Source organism: Sus scrofa, chromosome 3, assembly GCF_054392235.1.
Source record: "Sus scrofa isolate SSC_HxYL_T2T_F1_AM1 chromosome 3, Sscrofa_HxYL_maternal_Yorkshire_Landrace_v2.0, whole genome shotgun sequence".
NCBI classification, from domain to species: domain Eukaryota; kingdom Metazoa; phylum Chordata; class Mammalia; order Artiodactyla; family Suidae; genus Sus; species Sus scrofa.
The window spans coordinates 13,976,123-13,995,161 of NC_139385.1; the positions used below are offsets into that span (position 1 = coordinate 13,976,123).

Sequence of the window (19,039 nt, forward strand, 5' to 3'; positions counted from 1 at the left end):
TTTCTTCCAGAGGTAACTGGAGTAACAGGTTTCTGAGTATTGACTTTGGCTGGTGGGGGTCCTTTTTCAGCTTCAGGTCCTGTAGCTCAGGGCTTTTTGTTCTTCCCTCCTTGGGCTCACTTCACCACAAGCAGTCTTCTCCCTGCCCTGGTGATAGCAAGACTTGAGGAAATAGAAAATTGCTTATTCTTCCACCCAGGTCAGAAGGTTGATTTAGGAAGACCTTTTGCATTTGTATGGCAGAAAAATATTTTGTATCTCAATTACAGGCCCAATTTGCTGTTAAATAGAAAGGGAGTTCCCTTTGTGGCTCAGCGATTAACAAACCTGACTAGGATCCATGGGGATGCAGGTTTGATCCTGGCCTCACTCAGTGGATTAAGGATCCAGCATTGCCGTGAGCTGTGGTACAGGTCACAAACGTGTCTCGGATCCTGAGTTGCTGTGGTTGTGGTGTAGGTTGGCAGCTATAGCTCTGATTTCGACCCCTAGCCTAGGAACTTCCATTTGCCGCAGGTGCAGCCCTAAAAAGCAATCAATCAATCAATAAAATATTAAATAGAAAGGATGAATATTTCACAGATATACTAAAATTTCAAAAAATCTCTTTATAGTAGTTCCCGTTGTGGCGCAGTGGTTAATGAATCTGACTAGGAACCATGAGGTTTCGGGTTCGATCCCTGACCTCGCTCAGTGGGTTAAGAACCCACCGTTGCCGTGAGCTGTGGTGTAGGTCGAAGACACAGCTCAGATCTTGCATTGCTGTGGCTGTGGTGTAGGCGGGTGGCTACAGCTCTGATTAGACCCCTAGCCTGGGAACCTCCATGTGCCGTGGAAAGCGGCCCTAGAAAAGGCAGAAAAAAGAAAAGGAAAAAAAAACTCTTTAGAAAAGTCAGGTTCTGCAGACATTTTCTTCTGTAATATTTCTAGTCGCTGCAGTGGAAAGATACATTTTATTAGCTTTGAGAATTGAAATGATAAAAGGCATAATTGGTACCAGCGTCTCTTCTTCTACAGTATCCACCCTTCAGTTACTTCCATATATTTTCATATCTCTGATTGGGATTCCATCTGAAACTATCTTTGAAAAGCATATCGAAAGTAAAGTGTCACTGAAAATTGGGGGTTAGAGGAAAAGCAATAAAAAATGACCAATATATATATTTTTTAAAAAGGATTCAGGGTTTTAGAAAGCAGAAGTTTTCAAACAAGAAGGTTCCTTAAGGCTAAAATGTGTTTCAGTAGTGACTCTTCTTCTTGTCACTGTCTTCATCATTTTCAGAATACCGTTGTGTGCTTATCCTGCCTTTCATTGAACTTCATGGGCCTCTTACTGTTTTGAGTCTTAATGTCTTTTGCATTTGGAATCTCTCGTTTTCATTCAGAGTCTCAATAAAAAATGCTTGGTTATACTCATCTTTGCACAAATTGTCTTTGTGCTTTAGGGTGTTTTCTGGGTTTGGTCTGACATCTTTAAGGATGGAACCTCAAGAATCGAGCTTACTCTTCTCACTGTATTACCCAATAGACTTGACCACAGAATCTGTAAAAATACAGAACTTTAATGACTGTACCATTCTTTTGTTCAAAAGGAGCAAACTGAATTGCAGGTATAGAAAGAGTTGATAACATGTTTTAAAACTTTGAGTAAGAAAAACAAATGACTTTGGGCCAATTGTGAGTTGCTAAGGAACCACTGTAGTTTATGAGATCTAGAAAGGACTTTATTGCACTAAGGCAGGAATGTGGTAGGTACCCAAGGAGAGTAAAATTAGCAGTGCTTCAAAAATAGTTGTTTCTAACAGAGTTCACATTAGAAATTTAGTATATAGGCTCACTCGTTAGTAATATTGATATATGTTTCCTAGTGATTTGCTTAATTGCTAATTTTCCTATGCTAATTGATGTTTTTCTATAAAACTAAATTCTTTAGCTCTTTACATTTATTGAATGCCATCTGGCTTATGAATTTTCATAAGAACAGCCAAAAAAAAAAAAAAAAGTACAGACCCCTCCTCCCATCTTTCTCCTAAAAAAAAAGGTAGTAAATATGTATCCATAATTTCTTTTTAATGTGTCTTCAGAGATTTTTTTTTTCTGTAGCAATAAAACATCATTTCACTAAAAATATTTCCTCTCTCTCCCAACTTGAGTTTCCTCCCCAAGTCCTCTAGTCATTGCAATGGCAGTGAACCCTCTTACTCTCTCACTCTTTTGAAAAATATTCCCTTTATTATTGCTCTGGCTAAATATTGGTCAGAGAGTACATTTAAAATATGTTTATCTTGATTGCTAGACAAAACCCCACATTTATTTTATATTTTAAAAAATAACTTTATGTATTTATTTACCCATAACTTTTTGATTTAAAATTGACATTAAGCTTTTTTTTTGTACAGGGGCAAAGAAATATGAAATAGGTGTCACGGACAGTCTTTTCACTTTGCAATATTTATTGTTTTGGTGATTTCCTTTTGCAACTAGCTATGACCTCTCTGGCATCTCTGTGTAGATAGTGTTACTTTACCGAAGATTACAAAGAAATTGTATGTGTACATGTATATAATGTATATTGTGTTAGTCTCCCCACCCCCCTTTTTTCTTTTTCTTTTCTTTTTCTTTTTGCTTTTTAGGGCCACACTTGTGGCATATGGAGGTTTCCAGGCTAGGGGTTGAATTTGAGCTGCAGCTGCAGGCCTACACCACAGCCACAGCAATGCCAGATCCCAGCCACGTCTGTGACCTACACCACAGCTCAAGGCAAAACCAGATCCTTAACCCATTGAGCGAGAGCAGGGATTGAACCCAGATCCTCATGGATCCTAGTCGGCCATAACCCGCTGAGCCACAGTGGGAACTCCCTGTCTTAGTCCTTTTTGGGTGCTTTAATAAAATGTCATAGACTTGAGTGGATGATGAATACCATAAATTTATTTCTCACAGTCCTGGAGGCTGCAAAGTCCGAGATCAAGGTGGGAGCAGATTTCTGTGCTTGCAAAGTGCCTGCTTCCTGGTTCATGGATGGCCTTCTTTTCTCGTTTCTCACCTGGTGGGAGGAGTGAAGGGGCTTTCTGGGCTCTCTTTCACAAGAGCATTAAGCCTCTCATAAGAGCACCTCATAGCCTGATCACCTCCCAAAGGCCCCACCTTCTAATCCCATCACATCAGGGATTAGGTTTCAACATACACATTCAGTCTAAAGTGTACATGTGCATATGTTATAGGTATAGTCAGGAACCCTAGAATTTAGCAGAGCTTTTGGACAAGTCGTCTGTCTTCATGCTTTTCTACTTTTACCCCCTCTAGTAATCTTACACTAAATATTTGAAGCTAAGAGTAACAGTTAAACTGTAAGCCAGATAAGAATTGCTTAGCACCTACAGATTTTGAATAAGAAGTATAAAGTAACTTGATGAGAGCTTATTTTTTTAACTTTATCATTAATTCATCTAAATATCTTACTTCACATGGCTAAAGTAAATGATATTGGATTCTACATTGCTTGTCTGGGTCTAATGTGACCAAAACAACTCCACTCTTTATTAAAGAGTATTTCAGTTTGTCATTCTGTGAGGAAGTGTGAAATAATTTGGTAGAATTCAGTTCCGAGGCTAATATATTTAATGTATTTAAGATTCAGCTACATTAGATTATGTATTAGTCATTCAGAATTGAGAGGCATGGTAATAAAAATAACAAAGATATGTGATGGTATTTACTTAATTTTTTCCATTATGAAGATAGCAGAATAATTATTTACAGTTGATTTGCTAATAGCCCCACCCGAAAATATTCGGTCACTAAATCACAAAATGTTATGGTTGTTATTTGTCTAGAAAAACAGTCACATTGCAGCTGGTTTTGACATGTCTGCATTGTCCATGAATGATGATACCTCTACGGGATGGCACAATAGGGTGGAATCACACAGACCCCAGGATAAAAGGCTTGGCTGTGAACTTGAGGTCTCCTTCTTCCTATCTGTTAAACCTTGGGTTGTCACATGCCTCCACTTATTTAGCCTTAAAATGGTAATAATTATGTCTCCCTCACAGTTAAGGGAAAAACCGATAGCTTTGTGCAGCAAATTGAAGGCACTGCCCCAAGGGCAGTAAATACAGTATTCAGCCAAGGGCCGGGGATCCTGTCATAGCCCTGCTCACTACCACCTCTCGAAGGGTCTTTGGTTGGGCCCATTCATTTCTGGACTTTAGCTTCTTTGTCTGTAATAATGGGGACGCATTACAATTTGCTTTGCTTATTACCACAGAAGATTTATGTGAGAATTAAATTAGATAAACTGTGTACAATTTTTGAAAAATTATATAACAGCAAACGAATGCGTCCAGTATTATCGTCATCATAAAAATGAAAGCAGCTTAATGGTAACTGGTCATCCTGTCTTAACCTGCCAGATCTGAGAATGTGGTAAATCTAGTTGTGTCTCAATGTTCTTGTGATTGTTGCCCTTTACATGTTGCTATAGTGGTAGAAGCTGCAGTCTGGGATGTGTTTGGCAATTTGAGCCAAAAGCCAGCTGCATTGTTCTACATATACGCCTTTTTTAGTAACTGCTCAATGAGAGTTTCTGTTGTATATTAAGGGGCTAATGTGGCATGGGTTTTTGAAGGGAAAACACCTAATTAGAAAACTAGATCTATTCTTAAATTGCAAATGTGTGTACATCAAAGCCATCATAAGAATAAATTTAAGTCTGATAGTGTACGTGGTTTCAGTACACATTGGCGAAATATCCTGCTGATTGCTGATTGAAAACAGTTGTTAATTCTCTACTTCACTAAATTCAGAGTGGAAAAACTTTCCTTAATAAAGAACAGATTGAGGAGATCCAAGACCTTACTGTGTGGGAATTAATGGCAGATGCATATACTGGTAGTTAAAATGTTTCATTAGATGTTAATGTCTTGCTGTGTTTTTAATTGTTCAGGAATTAGCCTCCAGAATATTAAAACCATCTGTTTGTTATCATGATGAAACAGAATGCTTAAATAGTTATTAATTTGTGTTTCTTGTCTTTTTTTTTTTCTTTTTGGAAGGATAATCTGTAAAACTTTGATCTGTTCAGAGTTTAGGGAATTTGGAATGTGGATGTGAAAAATAATTTTAAAACACATCGCTATCCCAAATAGCTGTAGTTTAATTTTTTTCCTACCTGCTGTGCATATTTTATCTGTATTCTTTTTCACATTCTTTTTTTTTTTTTTTTTTTTTTAAGTAGGATGAGTTGTTTCTTTTTCATGATGTGATGAGAATGATCACAGAGCTGGTTTAATAGTTGATTTAAATTGAAAGACCGCCCTTAGAATGTGCTGATTAGGGAGTTCCCGTCGTGGCGCAGTGGTTAACGAATCCGACTAGGAACCATGAGGTTGCGGGTTCGATCCCTGCCCTTGCTCAGTGGGTTAACGATCCGGCGTTGCCGTGTAGGTTGTAGGTGTAGGTTGCAGACGCGGCTCGGATCCCGCGTTGCTGTGGCTCTGGCGTAGGCTGGTGGCTACAGCTCCGATTCAACCCCTAGCCTGGGAACCTCCATATGCCGCGGGAGCGGCCCAAGAAATAGCAACAACAACAACAAAAAAAAAAAAAAAAAAAAAAGAATGTGCTGATTAGTTTATATTCAATATCAAGCAAGAATTTAGATGTTTGGAGGGTTGAAGGGAAGCTGAAATTTTTAATTCTAAGGACACATTGTTCTTACTATGCTCCACTAGCTCTGCATAACAACTGAGGGTTATAGTCCTTATAGAGGCAGGCTGGCACTGGTTCTAGTCCTGCCTCTGCTGCTGTTTTCTGTCTTTTGTGACTTTACTAGGTCTTTTTCTGGTTTGGTTTTTCCATCTCTATATTGGGAAATAATATGTACTTTACAGAGTTTTTGTAATTTTTAGAAATAATAGGAAGATTGCATGTTTGTTATAGCAGGAGTGTTATTTGCTTCATTTCTTAGTTGCATGCAGTCAGTGAGATATTCTAGGTACCAGTGAGAATATAGTTTAGCACTGTAGCTACAAGATCCAAGAGCAGACCCTTCACTTACTATCCTTTGCCCCTGCGTTGAAAGCCAGATATTGGTGTATTTAAGTTCTTACCCTCAAAATGACCCAGTGCCATCTCTGGTTGTCTGCCAGATGGATGGACCTCCAATGGAGAGGACGAACCTGCCTTTGCATGGGATTCTAATTCATGTTTCCATGGGTCCAGATATTTGTCTTCTCACGTCTAAGTTTGACTAGGGAAAATGGTCAAGTTCTTTCTTCATTAATTTATGCAAATCAGCTAAAATCATGCCAAGAATTGGAAACTATATATTTGAAGATTTCTGTATCTTGGAGAAATGCCATGTGTTTAGACCAAGAATTTCTGATAGTTGGAAAATTTATGTTTCTCTGTGTAAGCTTTTTTTACCCCACCTGCCTCTCATTCACAATTAGACTACCCCAAGCCCTGTGTCTCTTTTATCCAGGATAAAAATGCGAGAGGCTTCCTAACTTGAAATCCTCTGGAGCCAAGTGAAAATCACTATATAGTGGTGAAGTTTGTTGTAAACCTTGAGCCTCTAATTTAGGTTCCTCAGAGGCCAGGCAGATATACTGGTAAGTGATGCAGGACAGGGTAGGGTGTGGGGACTCTGTTGGCACCGTGCTAAAATCACCCAGTATAACCTCAGAGTTAGTTCAGCTGGTGCCCCCATGTCCAGTGGCATGCCCTGGTGCTGGAGGGCATGTACAGAGTGTTACTTTTCATCATGACAAATGCACTATTTTTAGGTACGTGGAAATTACCTCCTCATTTGAAATTTTACTCAGGAAGATATATTTACTACTATAACCAATTGGTTTTTTAAATGTTGTTGTTATTATTAAATCAGTGAATGGTAGTCCACAGGTTTAAACATTTCTGCCTTTGTACGGGATGTGTTAGAAGGTTTTTGCTGGAATGACTTTTTTTTTTTTTGCCTTTTTGCCATTTCTTGGGTCACTCTCATGGCATATGGAGGTTCCCAGGTTAGGGGTCGAATCGGAGCTGTAGCGCCGGCCTACACCAGAACCACAGCAATGCGGGATCCGAGCTGCGTCTGCGACCTACACCACAGCTCACGGCAACACTGGATCCTTAACCCACTGAGCAAGGCCAGGGATCGAACCCTCAACTTCATGGTTCCTAGTCAAATTCGTTAACCACTACGCCACAACAGGAACTCCTCCTGGAATGATTTTAAAAGAATAAGAAAAGGATTTTTAAATTTTTAAAAACACTTGTTAGAAGGTAAAATAAAGATTTTTAAATGCTTCATATTATCCAAATTATTTAAAAGTGGCAGTCTCATCAATAAGCGTATATAATACTAAGAGAGCTCTTAACTTCCCTTGGTAGTGGTTTTTGACCTTTTGCTGAACAAGTACTTTTAAAATTTTCAAATGCCATGGTGAAGATTTATTAAACTAACTGCAATTATATGCTACTTTTCATTTCGTAATCCTATACCTGACTATCTGAAATATCTTAAATTACACATGATCACTGTTTCAAGAACAAAATCATCAGTAGCACCTTTTAAAGAATAAGAAATCTAAAGGCTTATATGATTATAGAGGCCATAAGTTAACTAGTGTACATGCCACTTTGCATGTTACCACTCAGCTTTCAAAGCTCTGCTTAGTGGCAAATCCTACACTAGCTTTTTATGACCGAGTCACGCTCTTTGTTAATAGCTCCAAAGGCCATTTTATGAGAGATATTAAAGACTGACTTACATGTTGCAGACCTAAAGAGAATATGCGTATTGATTGATTAAACAAATATTTATTGAACAGCTAATAAATTCTAGGCACTGTTTTAGATCCTGCAGATATAACAGTGAACAAAACAGATAAAACCCCTGGTTCTCATGTTGCTTATGACCTAGTTGCATTGTGGTTGGGGTCGGGGGATACATTTGGAGGAGACAGAGGACAAATAGGTAAGCATTAGACAGTGCTGGGTAGAGGCATGTTTACAATTATAAGAGGATGAGGACTAAAGATCTGAGAAGAGGCACTAGTAAGCCTTCTGGGGGCTGAACATTTCAAACATAAGGTATAGCAAGTGCAAAGGCCCTGAGGCAGTGATGAGGCCAGTGAAACTGTTACAGAGTGAGCAAGGCTGAGAGCAGTAGAAAATGAGGTCGAGAAATAATAGGAGAACCAGACAGAGTGGGGGCCACCTTATAGGCCATTTTAATGACCTTTATCATTCTCTTACTCGCTTTTTTGTAGAATCACTCTGGCTCCTGGGAGAGATGCATGGAGATAGGGGGCAAAGGTACAAGCAGGAGACCAGATAGGAAGGTATTGTCATGGTCCAGGTAAGAGCAGATGTTAGTTGTGAGCAATGCAGTAACCGTAGAGGGGATGCTTTTAGCCTAGGCAATTGGAAAGGTGAAGATGCTGTTAATAACAGTTGGAAATGTGGGATATTACGTTTGGCATTTTAAGTTGGACACACCTGTTACACATCTAAGCGAAATTGGAAGATGCTGCTGGATTGAGAATAGAATTTGTGGAAGAAATTGAGGCACATTAGGCAGCATCAGCACATAGGTGGTATTTAAAAACGTGCCACTGGCTGAGATCATCAGGGTATAGACAGGAAAGAGGCCCAAGGACTGAGCCCTGGGGAACAGAAGGTTAGGAAGTATAAGGAGTGGCTAGAGAGGTAGGAGGAAAAGCAGGAGTGAAGCACAGTGCTTCAGGGATGATCAATTGTGTGGATGCTACTCTTAGACCAGTAAGACGGGGACTGACAGTGACCACTGGGTTTATTAGCATCTGTAGGTCCTTAATGACTGGTAGTCTGTAAGTGCAGGCATCAGGGGAACTTTTGCCCTGGGCCCTGCTCTGCGCCTCCTTAAGCCATGCGCCTTCCCAGAGTGGAAGCATTCAATGGGCCAAGTACATCTGGAGCCCACCACTCCCCTTCTCTACCATGCTTACTGGTTATCCGGGACTTCAGAACTCCTAGCCCATATACCTTGAATCTGGCTTTCACAGTCTGTTTCCTAGGTCCATTTGCCTGAGAGTGGACTATACCATAGCCATGCAAATGCCCAGACATGAGTTGGGGGCACTACTAGTAGGAGTTGGGTAAAGTGGGAATGTTTGGAGACTGGAGGTTGGGCTAGGATGTTTTGTGTGCAGGTGGGGTTTCTTATATGTGGGACAGAGCTGGAGAGGAGAAGGGTATCATCTTGATTTATGACTTTTAACTATTTAGACATACAGTTTTTGGTTTCCTGCTCCAAGATCTACACATGCCTTTGTTGAACTGCACAGGAGCAATTCCTGGGCATATAGCGACAAATGCCGAATTGGAATGGATTAAACAGAGAATTAAAGGAGAAGAATTAGAGCTACGAATAAAATATTTTCAAGAATTTTTGAGGAATTTCTCCTGTGGTGCAGCGGGTTAAGGATCTGGCATTGCTGCAGCTGTGGCACAGGCTGCAACCACGGTGCAGATGAGATCCCTGGCCTGGAAACATCCACAAGCTTCAGGTGTAGCCAAAAAAAAAAAAAAAAAAATTATTTTTGAATGGGAATGGAAGAAATGAAAAGGTAGATAGGTTTCTTTGTTTTGTCTTGATTCATTGTCTTTTCTTATAAGGTGGGAATTAATAATACCCAGGATATTTGTGCTCTAAAGAAAAGGATTATATTAGTTTGCTGGGACGCTATAACAAAATGCCACAGAGTGGGTGGCTTAAACAACAGAAACTTATTTTCTCACAGTTCTGGAGACTAAAAGTCCAAGATGAAGGTGTAGGCAGGTGTTCTGTCTTCTAGGGCCTCTCTCCGTGTCTTGTAGATGGCTGTCTTCTCACTGTGTCCTCACACGGCTGTTTCTCTGTGCATGTGTATCTCTGATGTCTTTCCCTGTGTTTCCTCGCCTCTTATAAGGACGTCAGTCAGATTGGATTGGAGCCCACACTTAATGGTCTCCTTTCAACTTAATTGCATTTTAAATCTTTATCTCCAAATGCAGTCGCATTCTAAAGTAATGGAAGTTAGGGTTTCAACATATGAATTTTGCATGGACACTATTTAGTCTGTAATAGGGATCTCAGATATTCTACAACATGCATGTGGGAGACCCATCCCACCTGTGAAAAAATGTGGCTTCCCAAAAAGTTGACCGTGGTGCTTGTTAAACCAGTTCATTTCCGTCCTCCTTGAAGTAATGTAGCCTAGTATGGAATGGTCAGTACTTAGTGATGTTTAATGATACGCAGGTTGCAAAGTGGCAGGGACTGAATTGTGCCCCCCCCCCCATTCACATTCATACATTCAAGCCCTAATCCCAATGTATTTGGAGTAAGGAAGTAATTAAGGTTAAATGAGATCCTAAAGAGTAGGGTTCTGACAGGATTAATGTCCTTTATAAGAGTCATTAGAGAGATAGCTCTCTTTCTGCCCTCTCTAAGAGGGCACGGAGAGATGAGATGGTGGCTGTCCACAAGCCAGGAAGAGTGCTCTCATCAGGAACACTCTGACGAAACCTTACGTTTCTAGCCTCCAGAACTGTGAGGAAACTTCTGTTGTTTAAGCCACCAATCTATGGTATTTTGTTATGGCAGCCTGAGTCAACTAAGACATTGATTTACTGAACATTGATGTCAAAAAAAAGAAGTTAAAAAAAAATGAGCAGAAGACATCAATAGTCATTTCTCCAAAGGAGATATACAGATGGCCAAGAAGCAGATGAAAAGATACTCAACCCTTGCTAACTATTACAGAAATGCAAATCAGAACTACAATGGAGTATTACCTCACACCAGTCTGAGTAATGGCCATCATCAAAAAGTCTACAAATAAGAAATGCTGGAGAGGTTGTAAAGAAAAGAAAACCCTCCTGCACGGTTGGTGGAAATGGAAGTTGGTATAGCCACTGGAGGACAGTATGGAGGTTCCTTAAAAAAACTAAAGTTATCCTGTGATCCAGGAATCCCACTCCTTGGCCTATATCCAGAAAAGACCAAAAAAAAAAAAAACCCAAAGAACAAAAAACTCTCAAATTCAAAAATATACATCCTAGTGTTCAGAGCGTCATTTACAGTAGTCGAGACACGGAAGCCACCTTAGTGTCAAACAAAAGATGAACGAATGAAAGTGTGTATCTATGTACACTACACATACTAAGTATACTGAATATACTAAGTGATGTAAGTCAGAGAAAGACAGATATCATTTTGTATCACTTATATGTGAATCTAAAAAAAATGATACGGGTGAACCTAGGAACAGTATCACAGGCATGGGGTAAATTAGGAGTTTGAGAGTAACAGAAAAATTTTTTTTAAAGTTCTATACTGATCATGTCTTAGATTCATATTTTTAAATAGTGTGATTAAATAAAGCACATATATCTTTAAAAAAAGATGCACATGGAAAGAGGAGGGCCCTTAGCATTGATGAGAATTTAATTTTTGATTTGAAATGAACTGGTGTCAAAACAGAGAAGTTGGAAAGCAGTTTGCTGGCAAAAAATCATATCTTAAAAATTTTGATACCTCATAAGCAAAGTATTTTATATCATAACTACTGCTTGATGTTCATAATATTGCTATTAAAATGAATAGCCAGTAGTTGTATGGGTTAGAGGAAAACAGTGCCTTTTCTGGAAATAAAGTGTTGAAAACTTATTATTATGGCACTTTAAAAATGTATATTGGGAGTTCCCTGGTGGCGCAGTTGGTTAAGGATCTGGCGTTGTCATTGCTGTGGCTGGATTCACTGCTATAGCATGGGTTCTGTCTCTGACCCAGGAACTTTCACATGCTGTGTGCATGGCCAAAAAAATGAAAATAAATTAAAACACTTTGAAAAATAAAATGCATATGAAAATAGAGATAATGTGAGTAATATACCCACATTTACTCATCATCTAGTTTCAGCAGTTAAGACAGGGCTAGTCTTATTTCATGTCTACCCCTATCCTGTCTCCCCACCCCCTACACATATGCTGCTCCCCCATAACCTGGATTATTTAGAAAAAATAACCCCAGATACTAATTATTTCAGCCATAAATGATTTCAGTACATACTGAAAAAAAGAGTTCTGTTTTTCACATTATATATATACCAAAATATAAATAATATTATTAATACCTAGTCAGTTTATGTATTTCTGGATTTGTCTCAATTCTTACATTCTTTGGTCAAATAGGGTTAAAATGAGAGCTGTACCTGGCATTTGGTTGATATGTCTTACATGTCTTGTTATTGAATTCCTACTTTTCTTCTCTATTTGCCTTGCAATTTATGCATTGAGGAAAGTGAGTGATTTCTGGATTTTGCTGACTGCATCCCTTGTTGTGTGGTTTAACAAGTGCCCTTATCTCTTATATTTCTGTAAGCTTGTAGTATGATCTGTGATGAATCAGATTCTCGTTATATATTTTTGGATGGTGGTGATGTTCTTATAGTAGGATCATATATTGTTTTCTCCCTTTTTATGATGTTAGCAGCCATTGATGCTTAATTCTTTAACTTTTTCCTTTTCAGAAGTTCCTCCAAAGATAATCAATAAGGTATTTATTTGTTGGTTGGATTTCTCTTAAAAGAATCGTATATGCATGTATTTAAACATGTTGATATGCCTCAATTCATTGTGTTATTATGCTTTTACTACTCAAATTACCCCATCTTTGGTTACTGGGAGCCTTTTGAATTTGGCCCTCAAGTCTCGTTGACATAGTCTTTCTAGGATGACAAGATATGGAAGACTCATCTTATCCAGACTTCAGTTAGCTATGTTTTCATAGTAAAATGGAAAAAGCAAAAGTCATAAAACATTTTATGTTTGAAAGGTAATGGTTATTTTAAAGAATGCCAGGCCATTTTAAAGAATGCCAGGCCATTTAAAAAGTTGTTTGTGGAGTTCCTGTTGTGGCTCAGCAGCAACAAAACCCAACTAGTAACCAAGAGGATGCGGGTTCGATCCCTGGTCTCACTCATTGGGTTAAGGATCCGAGTTGCTGTGAGCTGTGGTGTAGGTTGCAGATGTGGCCTGGATTCCAAATTGCTGTCCCTGTAGCACAGCTTGGCAGCTGTAGTTTCAATTTGATCCCTGGCCTGGGATCTTCCATATGCCATGGGTGTGGCCCTTAAAAAAAAAAAAAAAGTTGTTTGGAAGCATCTTTTCTTACAGAAAAATATAAAAAGTAAGCTTTGCGTATTTGTTATTTTTGTATATTATTCCTCAGTAACCAATTGATATTGTCTCAAAATTTCTTTTTAAGAATCAGTAGCCCACTATCAGTACCAAAGCAGGGAAACATCCCTTCGTTAAATTATTTTTGCATTGAATACGTTAATTGTGTGTGGATTTCTGAACCTTTATGGGGACAGACTTATCTTTCAGTCCACAGTCATACTCAAGGAATGGCAACCAAAGAAGCTTTTCTCTTAAATCCCATTCGTTTTCTTCCTATAGTTTAGGCTTCTTTTTTTGTAGGAAATGAAAAGTCAGGTGTGTTATCATGCCTTTTGTCAACATTATTTCAACCTGGAAATAGTACCCAAGTTGCAGATAGAGATTTCGGTTATATATTAGCATTGCTTTTTATACTTACTTTCCCTTCCCTTCACATTATTAAGTTAGGGAGAGATAGTATCTTAATAGCCTGTTGGCCAAATCATAGCTTAGAGTTATGATTCTCTACATAAGCTGTAGAACATTATTAAGTTCTGCTGTCTGGGTTGAGTTTATCTATTGGAAGGATATCAAAGTTGGCTAGATTGCTCTTGATTGTCTGAATTGCTTTCTGTTTATGTTTGGGACTATGTAGTTAGATTGATCTTGGCTTACTTTCTGTTCTTTATTTGATTAACTTTGCAGTTTTTTTTTTTTTTCCTACTGCTGTGAACTCCTTTAAATGTTAAATAATATATGTGATTGGTGACTGGAAGTGCTTCCGTAGTTTTTATTTTTCAAGCTAATAGCACAATCTTCAAGTTATTATCTATGGAACACCTTAAATATTTATTTGGGAACATCAGTGACACAGACAAATGACACTCCAAAATCCAAGCATATCCAAGAACCCTATCTAATTTTGCATTAATACACCTTTCCTAATTCCATTGGAGTGATTTTATGATACATGGATTAAGAAGCAATTTCTTGTTTTTGTAAACCCACTGTGTAGGCAGGATTCCAAGATGGCCCTCAAGATACTTGCCCCCTGTTTACTTCCATAATTAGATTTTTATGTGGACAGTTGAATTTTAGAAAGGGAGTTGTGTTCCATTGCTTCATTGCCTGATGTAATCAGGTGAGTCTTCAACTAGAAACCTGTTTCTGGAGTAAACGATTAAACTGAGGGAAACTCTTATTTATTCTTAAATAAACTGCTTTATGAAAATATTAATTACATATTATAAAAACTTCTTATCAGTATACCATTTAATGTTTTTAAATACATACATAGAGAGAGAGAGTTGTACAACTATCACCATACTCCAATTTTATAAACTTCACTATCACCTCTAAAATTTCCTTTGCCTACTTGCAAATTGGTAGACTCATCATATTCTTGTGCAAAATTCTGTTACAACTTAATGGACCCAGAGTTTTTAGCTCTTTTAAAATCATTAGATAGTTTCCTTTTGTTTAGCTGTTATCATATTTGAACACAGATTAGATTTACATATTACATTCATGCTCTGAATCAAATTTTAAATTTTTCTTAAAAATTTGGAGTTCCCGTCGTGGCGTAGTGGTTGACGAATCCGACTAGGAACCATGAGGTTGCAGGTTCGATCCCTGCCCTTGCTCAGTGGGTTGAGGATCCAGTGTTGCCGTGAGCTGTGGTGTATGTTGCAGACACGGCTCCGATCCCGCATTGCTGTGGCTCTGGCGTAGGCTGGCGGCTACAGCTCCGATTCGACCCCTAGCCTGGCAACCTCCATTTGCTGTGGGAGCGGCCCTAGAAAAGGCAAAAAGACAAAAAAAAAAAAAGTAAAAAATAAATCTTTCTTAAAAATTAAAATTATTTTAATATTTTTTTCAGTACCATCACAAAATAATGTTTGCTACTATAATTTAAAAACATGTTTAATTATCACACTTGGTAATGATAATCATATTATCATTATATAATTATATAACATTATTTCTATTATTGGGTTTCGGTTTTTTAATCTCTTTTTATTCTTATATATGTACAAAGTATGTCTCTTTTATCTTTGTGGGTTTTGCTCCCAACTTTACTCTGCTTATTTATTTATTTAGTCTTTTTAGGGCTGCACCCATGGCATATGGAAGTTCCCCAGGCTAGGGGTCGAACTGGAGCTGTAGCTGCTGGTCTACTCCAGAGCCACAGCAACTCGGGATCCAAGCTGCCTTTGTGACATACACCACAGCTCAGGGAAACACTAGATCCTTAACCCACTGAGTGAGGTCAGGGAATTGATTCTGCATCCTCATGGATACTAGTTGGTTCGTTACCACTGAGCCATGATGGTAACTCATACTCTGCTTTTTAAATTGTACTGTATTTTAATTTCCAATTTATTATATAGGGTTTTTTTTGTTTGTTGGTTGGTTTTTGTTTTGTTTTTTTGTCTTTTTGCCATTTCTTGGGCTGCTCCCACGGCATATGGAGGTTCCCAGGCTGGGAGTCCAGTTGGAGCTGTAGCTGCCGGCCTACGCCAGAGCCACAGCAACGTGGGATCCAAGCCATGTCTGCAACCTACACCACAGTTCATGACAATGCTGGATCCTCAGCCCACTGAGCAAGGCCAGGGATCGAACCCGCAACCTCATGGTTCCTAGTCGGATTCGTTAACCACTGAGCTACGACAGGAACTCCTATGGTTTTTGTTTTTGAATCTCCTCCTCATCTCCCCTATAGCTGCTTTTTTGTCATATTTCTTTTTGTTCTCTATAATTGGGCTTTTTAATTTTTGTTATTTCCAATTGAATAGAAAATACATGAGTTAAACCCTAGCATAGATTTTATAGATCTTATACATTATTTTACTTTCATATTTATAATTTTCATGTTCTTAATTTTAAAATAGTGTGTTTGCGATTTTCTAATTTTTTAAAATATCTTAAAATTTTTTCTTAGAACTCTTCTAGATATGGATATTCCGTTGTAAATGTCATTAATTTTTATCATCAAGAAGGTTGTTCACGTAGTATTAAGACTTGAAATTCTGATATCCTTTGTAGCCTAGTGCGTCTTTAGTTTGTGGTAATGTGCCATGGATGCTCTAGAAGATGTGGTCCCTATAACTTAGCAAATTGATTGTGGATTACCTAAGTCATAGTCTTTTAACCTCTTATGTCCTTCTCTCTTGTTTTGTCTTTTTCCTTTCTGATTAGCATCATGCTAAAGTTCCCCAACTCCTGTTGATTTCGTTTATTTCTTAAAATATTTTTTACTTTATGTATTGAGATATCAAAGTTTATATCCTAACACTTTAGTCTAAAGAACAGAAGTGAAAGAGGTAAAGATTATACCTTGTATCATTTTAGCATGACTATCTTTGGCATATAACTTTAGGCATTTATTTACAATGTTGCCTTTTTTCTCTTAAAATTTAAGAGTGCTTGGTAACTAACAAATAATTGCTTGGTTTTTTAAGTTGTGTCTTTTTAGGGGCACACCCACAGCTATGGAAGTTCCCAGGATAGGGAGGGGATCTGAACTGGAACTGCTGGCCTACACCACAGCCACAGCAATGCCAAATTTGGGCCATATCTGCAACCTACGCCACAGCTCACAGCCTGATTCTCAACCCACTGAGTGAGGCCAGGAAAAGATATTCGTATGGTTCATCTCCTGAGCCACAACGGAAACCCCTTGTTTATTTTATCCAATACACACTAGATGTCCTTGCCTTTTTTAAAAAAATGGGAGTATAATCCATGTATAATATTGTTATTATAACCAATATACTTAGTCATATGCTTACTTTCTTGCTTTTCCCCTTATTTTCTCTTCATTTCTCTGTTGATTATGATTTTAATTTTTTTTTACATTTGATAGTAACTTGGAAAACAAGATATTTTTAGTATCTAAATTTTTCTAGTGGTTAACTTTAAGATTACTAGATCCTTAAAATTCTTTTTGTAACTACTGAGGACCATAACAAGATAACTTCTAATTTGATGATCCCAGGGAAATTTTATACAAATTCTTTGCATTACCCTTGTTTCCAGAATTTAATTATTTTCTTTCTGGCATAATTTGTTATTGTACCTTAAATATATTATTTATTTCTTAAGAAAATGTTTTTTCCACTTAACTTTGTATTTTTTTGTAGTAATTATTTTGTTAGCGCATTTGGATGTGCCAGCCTTTTCATTATTTACTTTGATTCTCTGCCTCTCCTCTGAAATACCTTTTAAAATCTAAGAAATAACAGTGCAAATGCCACTCAGTCTATGAAACTTTCTCCAATTGGGGATAGTTTTATATAGAAAAAATAAAACAACATTTTTATGAGGTTAAATACTTGCTGCTTTGATGCTCATGAAGGTATGTTATAAAATTTCATTTAATAAAAGAAGATTCTGTGCTCTTTGGCACCTTTTTAAAACGTTGTGTAGGGTTCATTTAGATCCTTACACAAAGGCTCAGTCATCTGAAGTAAGATTCATGCTACTTTGAGGAACCAAAACTTTGATAGGAGATTAATTTTGGATCCTCTTCTGCATTGCACTTCATAATTCACCTTATTCCTCTAGAGTTCTAGGCAGAGGTATCTTCTCCACATACTCTATCCTTTTGTGAATTCTGTTTGAAGGGCTGATGCCACCTTCTGAACATCTGGCATCTTGTTGGAACTTTCCATACCCAGTCTGAAAAGAATGACATAGCCTGGCTCCCAAATCTTGCAGATTTACACAGAATTGCTGCACCTTGCCTCAGTCCAGGGTGATGGGATTATTATACGTTCATTAGTCATGATAAAACCATGGATCGTTATTTTCCTAATTAGCCATTAGTGGCAGTTAACTCTGAGACGGTAACACAGCTTCAGAGTTTGGAAATTGCATTGTTGACAATGAAATCTAATGAAAACAAACTGGCTTCTTATATTTCATAAAATGTTAATCTTACTGATAGAATTACTGCCACGCATGCCTGAGGCTAGCTTCCTATCATTTAGTTTGTTTTGTTTTAGTTCTGATTCCTAAATTATGTAATATCCTAATGGGAAGAAACTTCTGGGACTAAAGAGTTAATTACAGTAATTTTTACATAAATGAGGTCCTGTAGTATCTTAAAGGCTGATAGTAAGAAAATTTCATTGTATCATTTATAGCAAAAACTTACAGAGCCGCCTTGGATGCTAGGATAAATCAATGCAGGCAGATTGATTTTTCTTAGGTCTTTAAATGTTTAAGCCAGCACCTGGCCTTTGTAATGTCTCTTGGTTGTAGGTAATAGCTGGGAATTTCAGGTGTGGGATTACAACTTCTGAGTTAGTTATGCTACCCCAAATGATCCATTGAATGTGTTTGAAAATGCCAGTTTTAAACGTATTCATGGGATTAGGAAGGAATACTTCTTTGCCTGAAATCTTGTGGTTTAGCTTTAGTACTTACTGTAGTCAGTCTGTTTCTTTGAAATATTGAGCTGTCTGACAGCTTAAAATCCTAAGTTTCCTTTAAACTTGAGCCTGGCTTTGGCAGAGAAAGGGGTAGTGTGGGGGTGGATTTCATATAAGACTCTCTGAAGAGAATTCAGTGAAGTGCTTTTGCTGGCAGGACACAGGAAAAGCTAGTAAGCTGCTTCCTCTCAGTGGTTCTCGGGTTTTGCCCTTAGCCCAGTTCAACCTTGAGTCAGGTAATTTACATCAGGGCCAGTGGAGTCTCTTGTTGGACCTTGTTGGATTCATCATCTTCCTTCATGGAAGAAACACAGAAAAGATCCAAAAGCAAGGTCTAGATTTTGTTAAGTCAGTTGGACATTAGGAAAAATCATGACGTTCTGATGCCCTTAATTCCTACCTGGATGTTTATT

At 38.0% G+C, this 19,039-nt stretch overlaps 1 protein-coding gene and 1 long non-coding RNA gene across 9 annotated transcripts in view; both read left to right on the forward strand.

Moving 5' to 3' along the window:
* Positions 1 to 19,039, forward strand: part of AUTS2 (activator of transcription and developmental regulator AUTS2) — a 1,184,853-nt gene that overhangs the window by 497,717 nt on the left and 668,097 nt on the right.
* LOC146404409 (uncharacterized) lies at positions 5,211 to 9,394 on the forward strand. The gene is made up of 2 exons (XR_014840361.1): positions 5,211 to 5,327; positions 5,618 to 9,394. It is a non-coding gene; the product is annotated as an uncharacterized LOC146404409 (long non-coding RNA).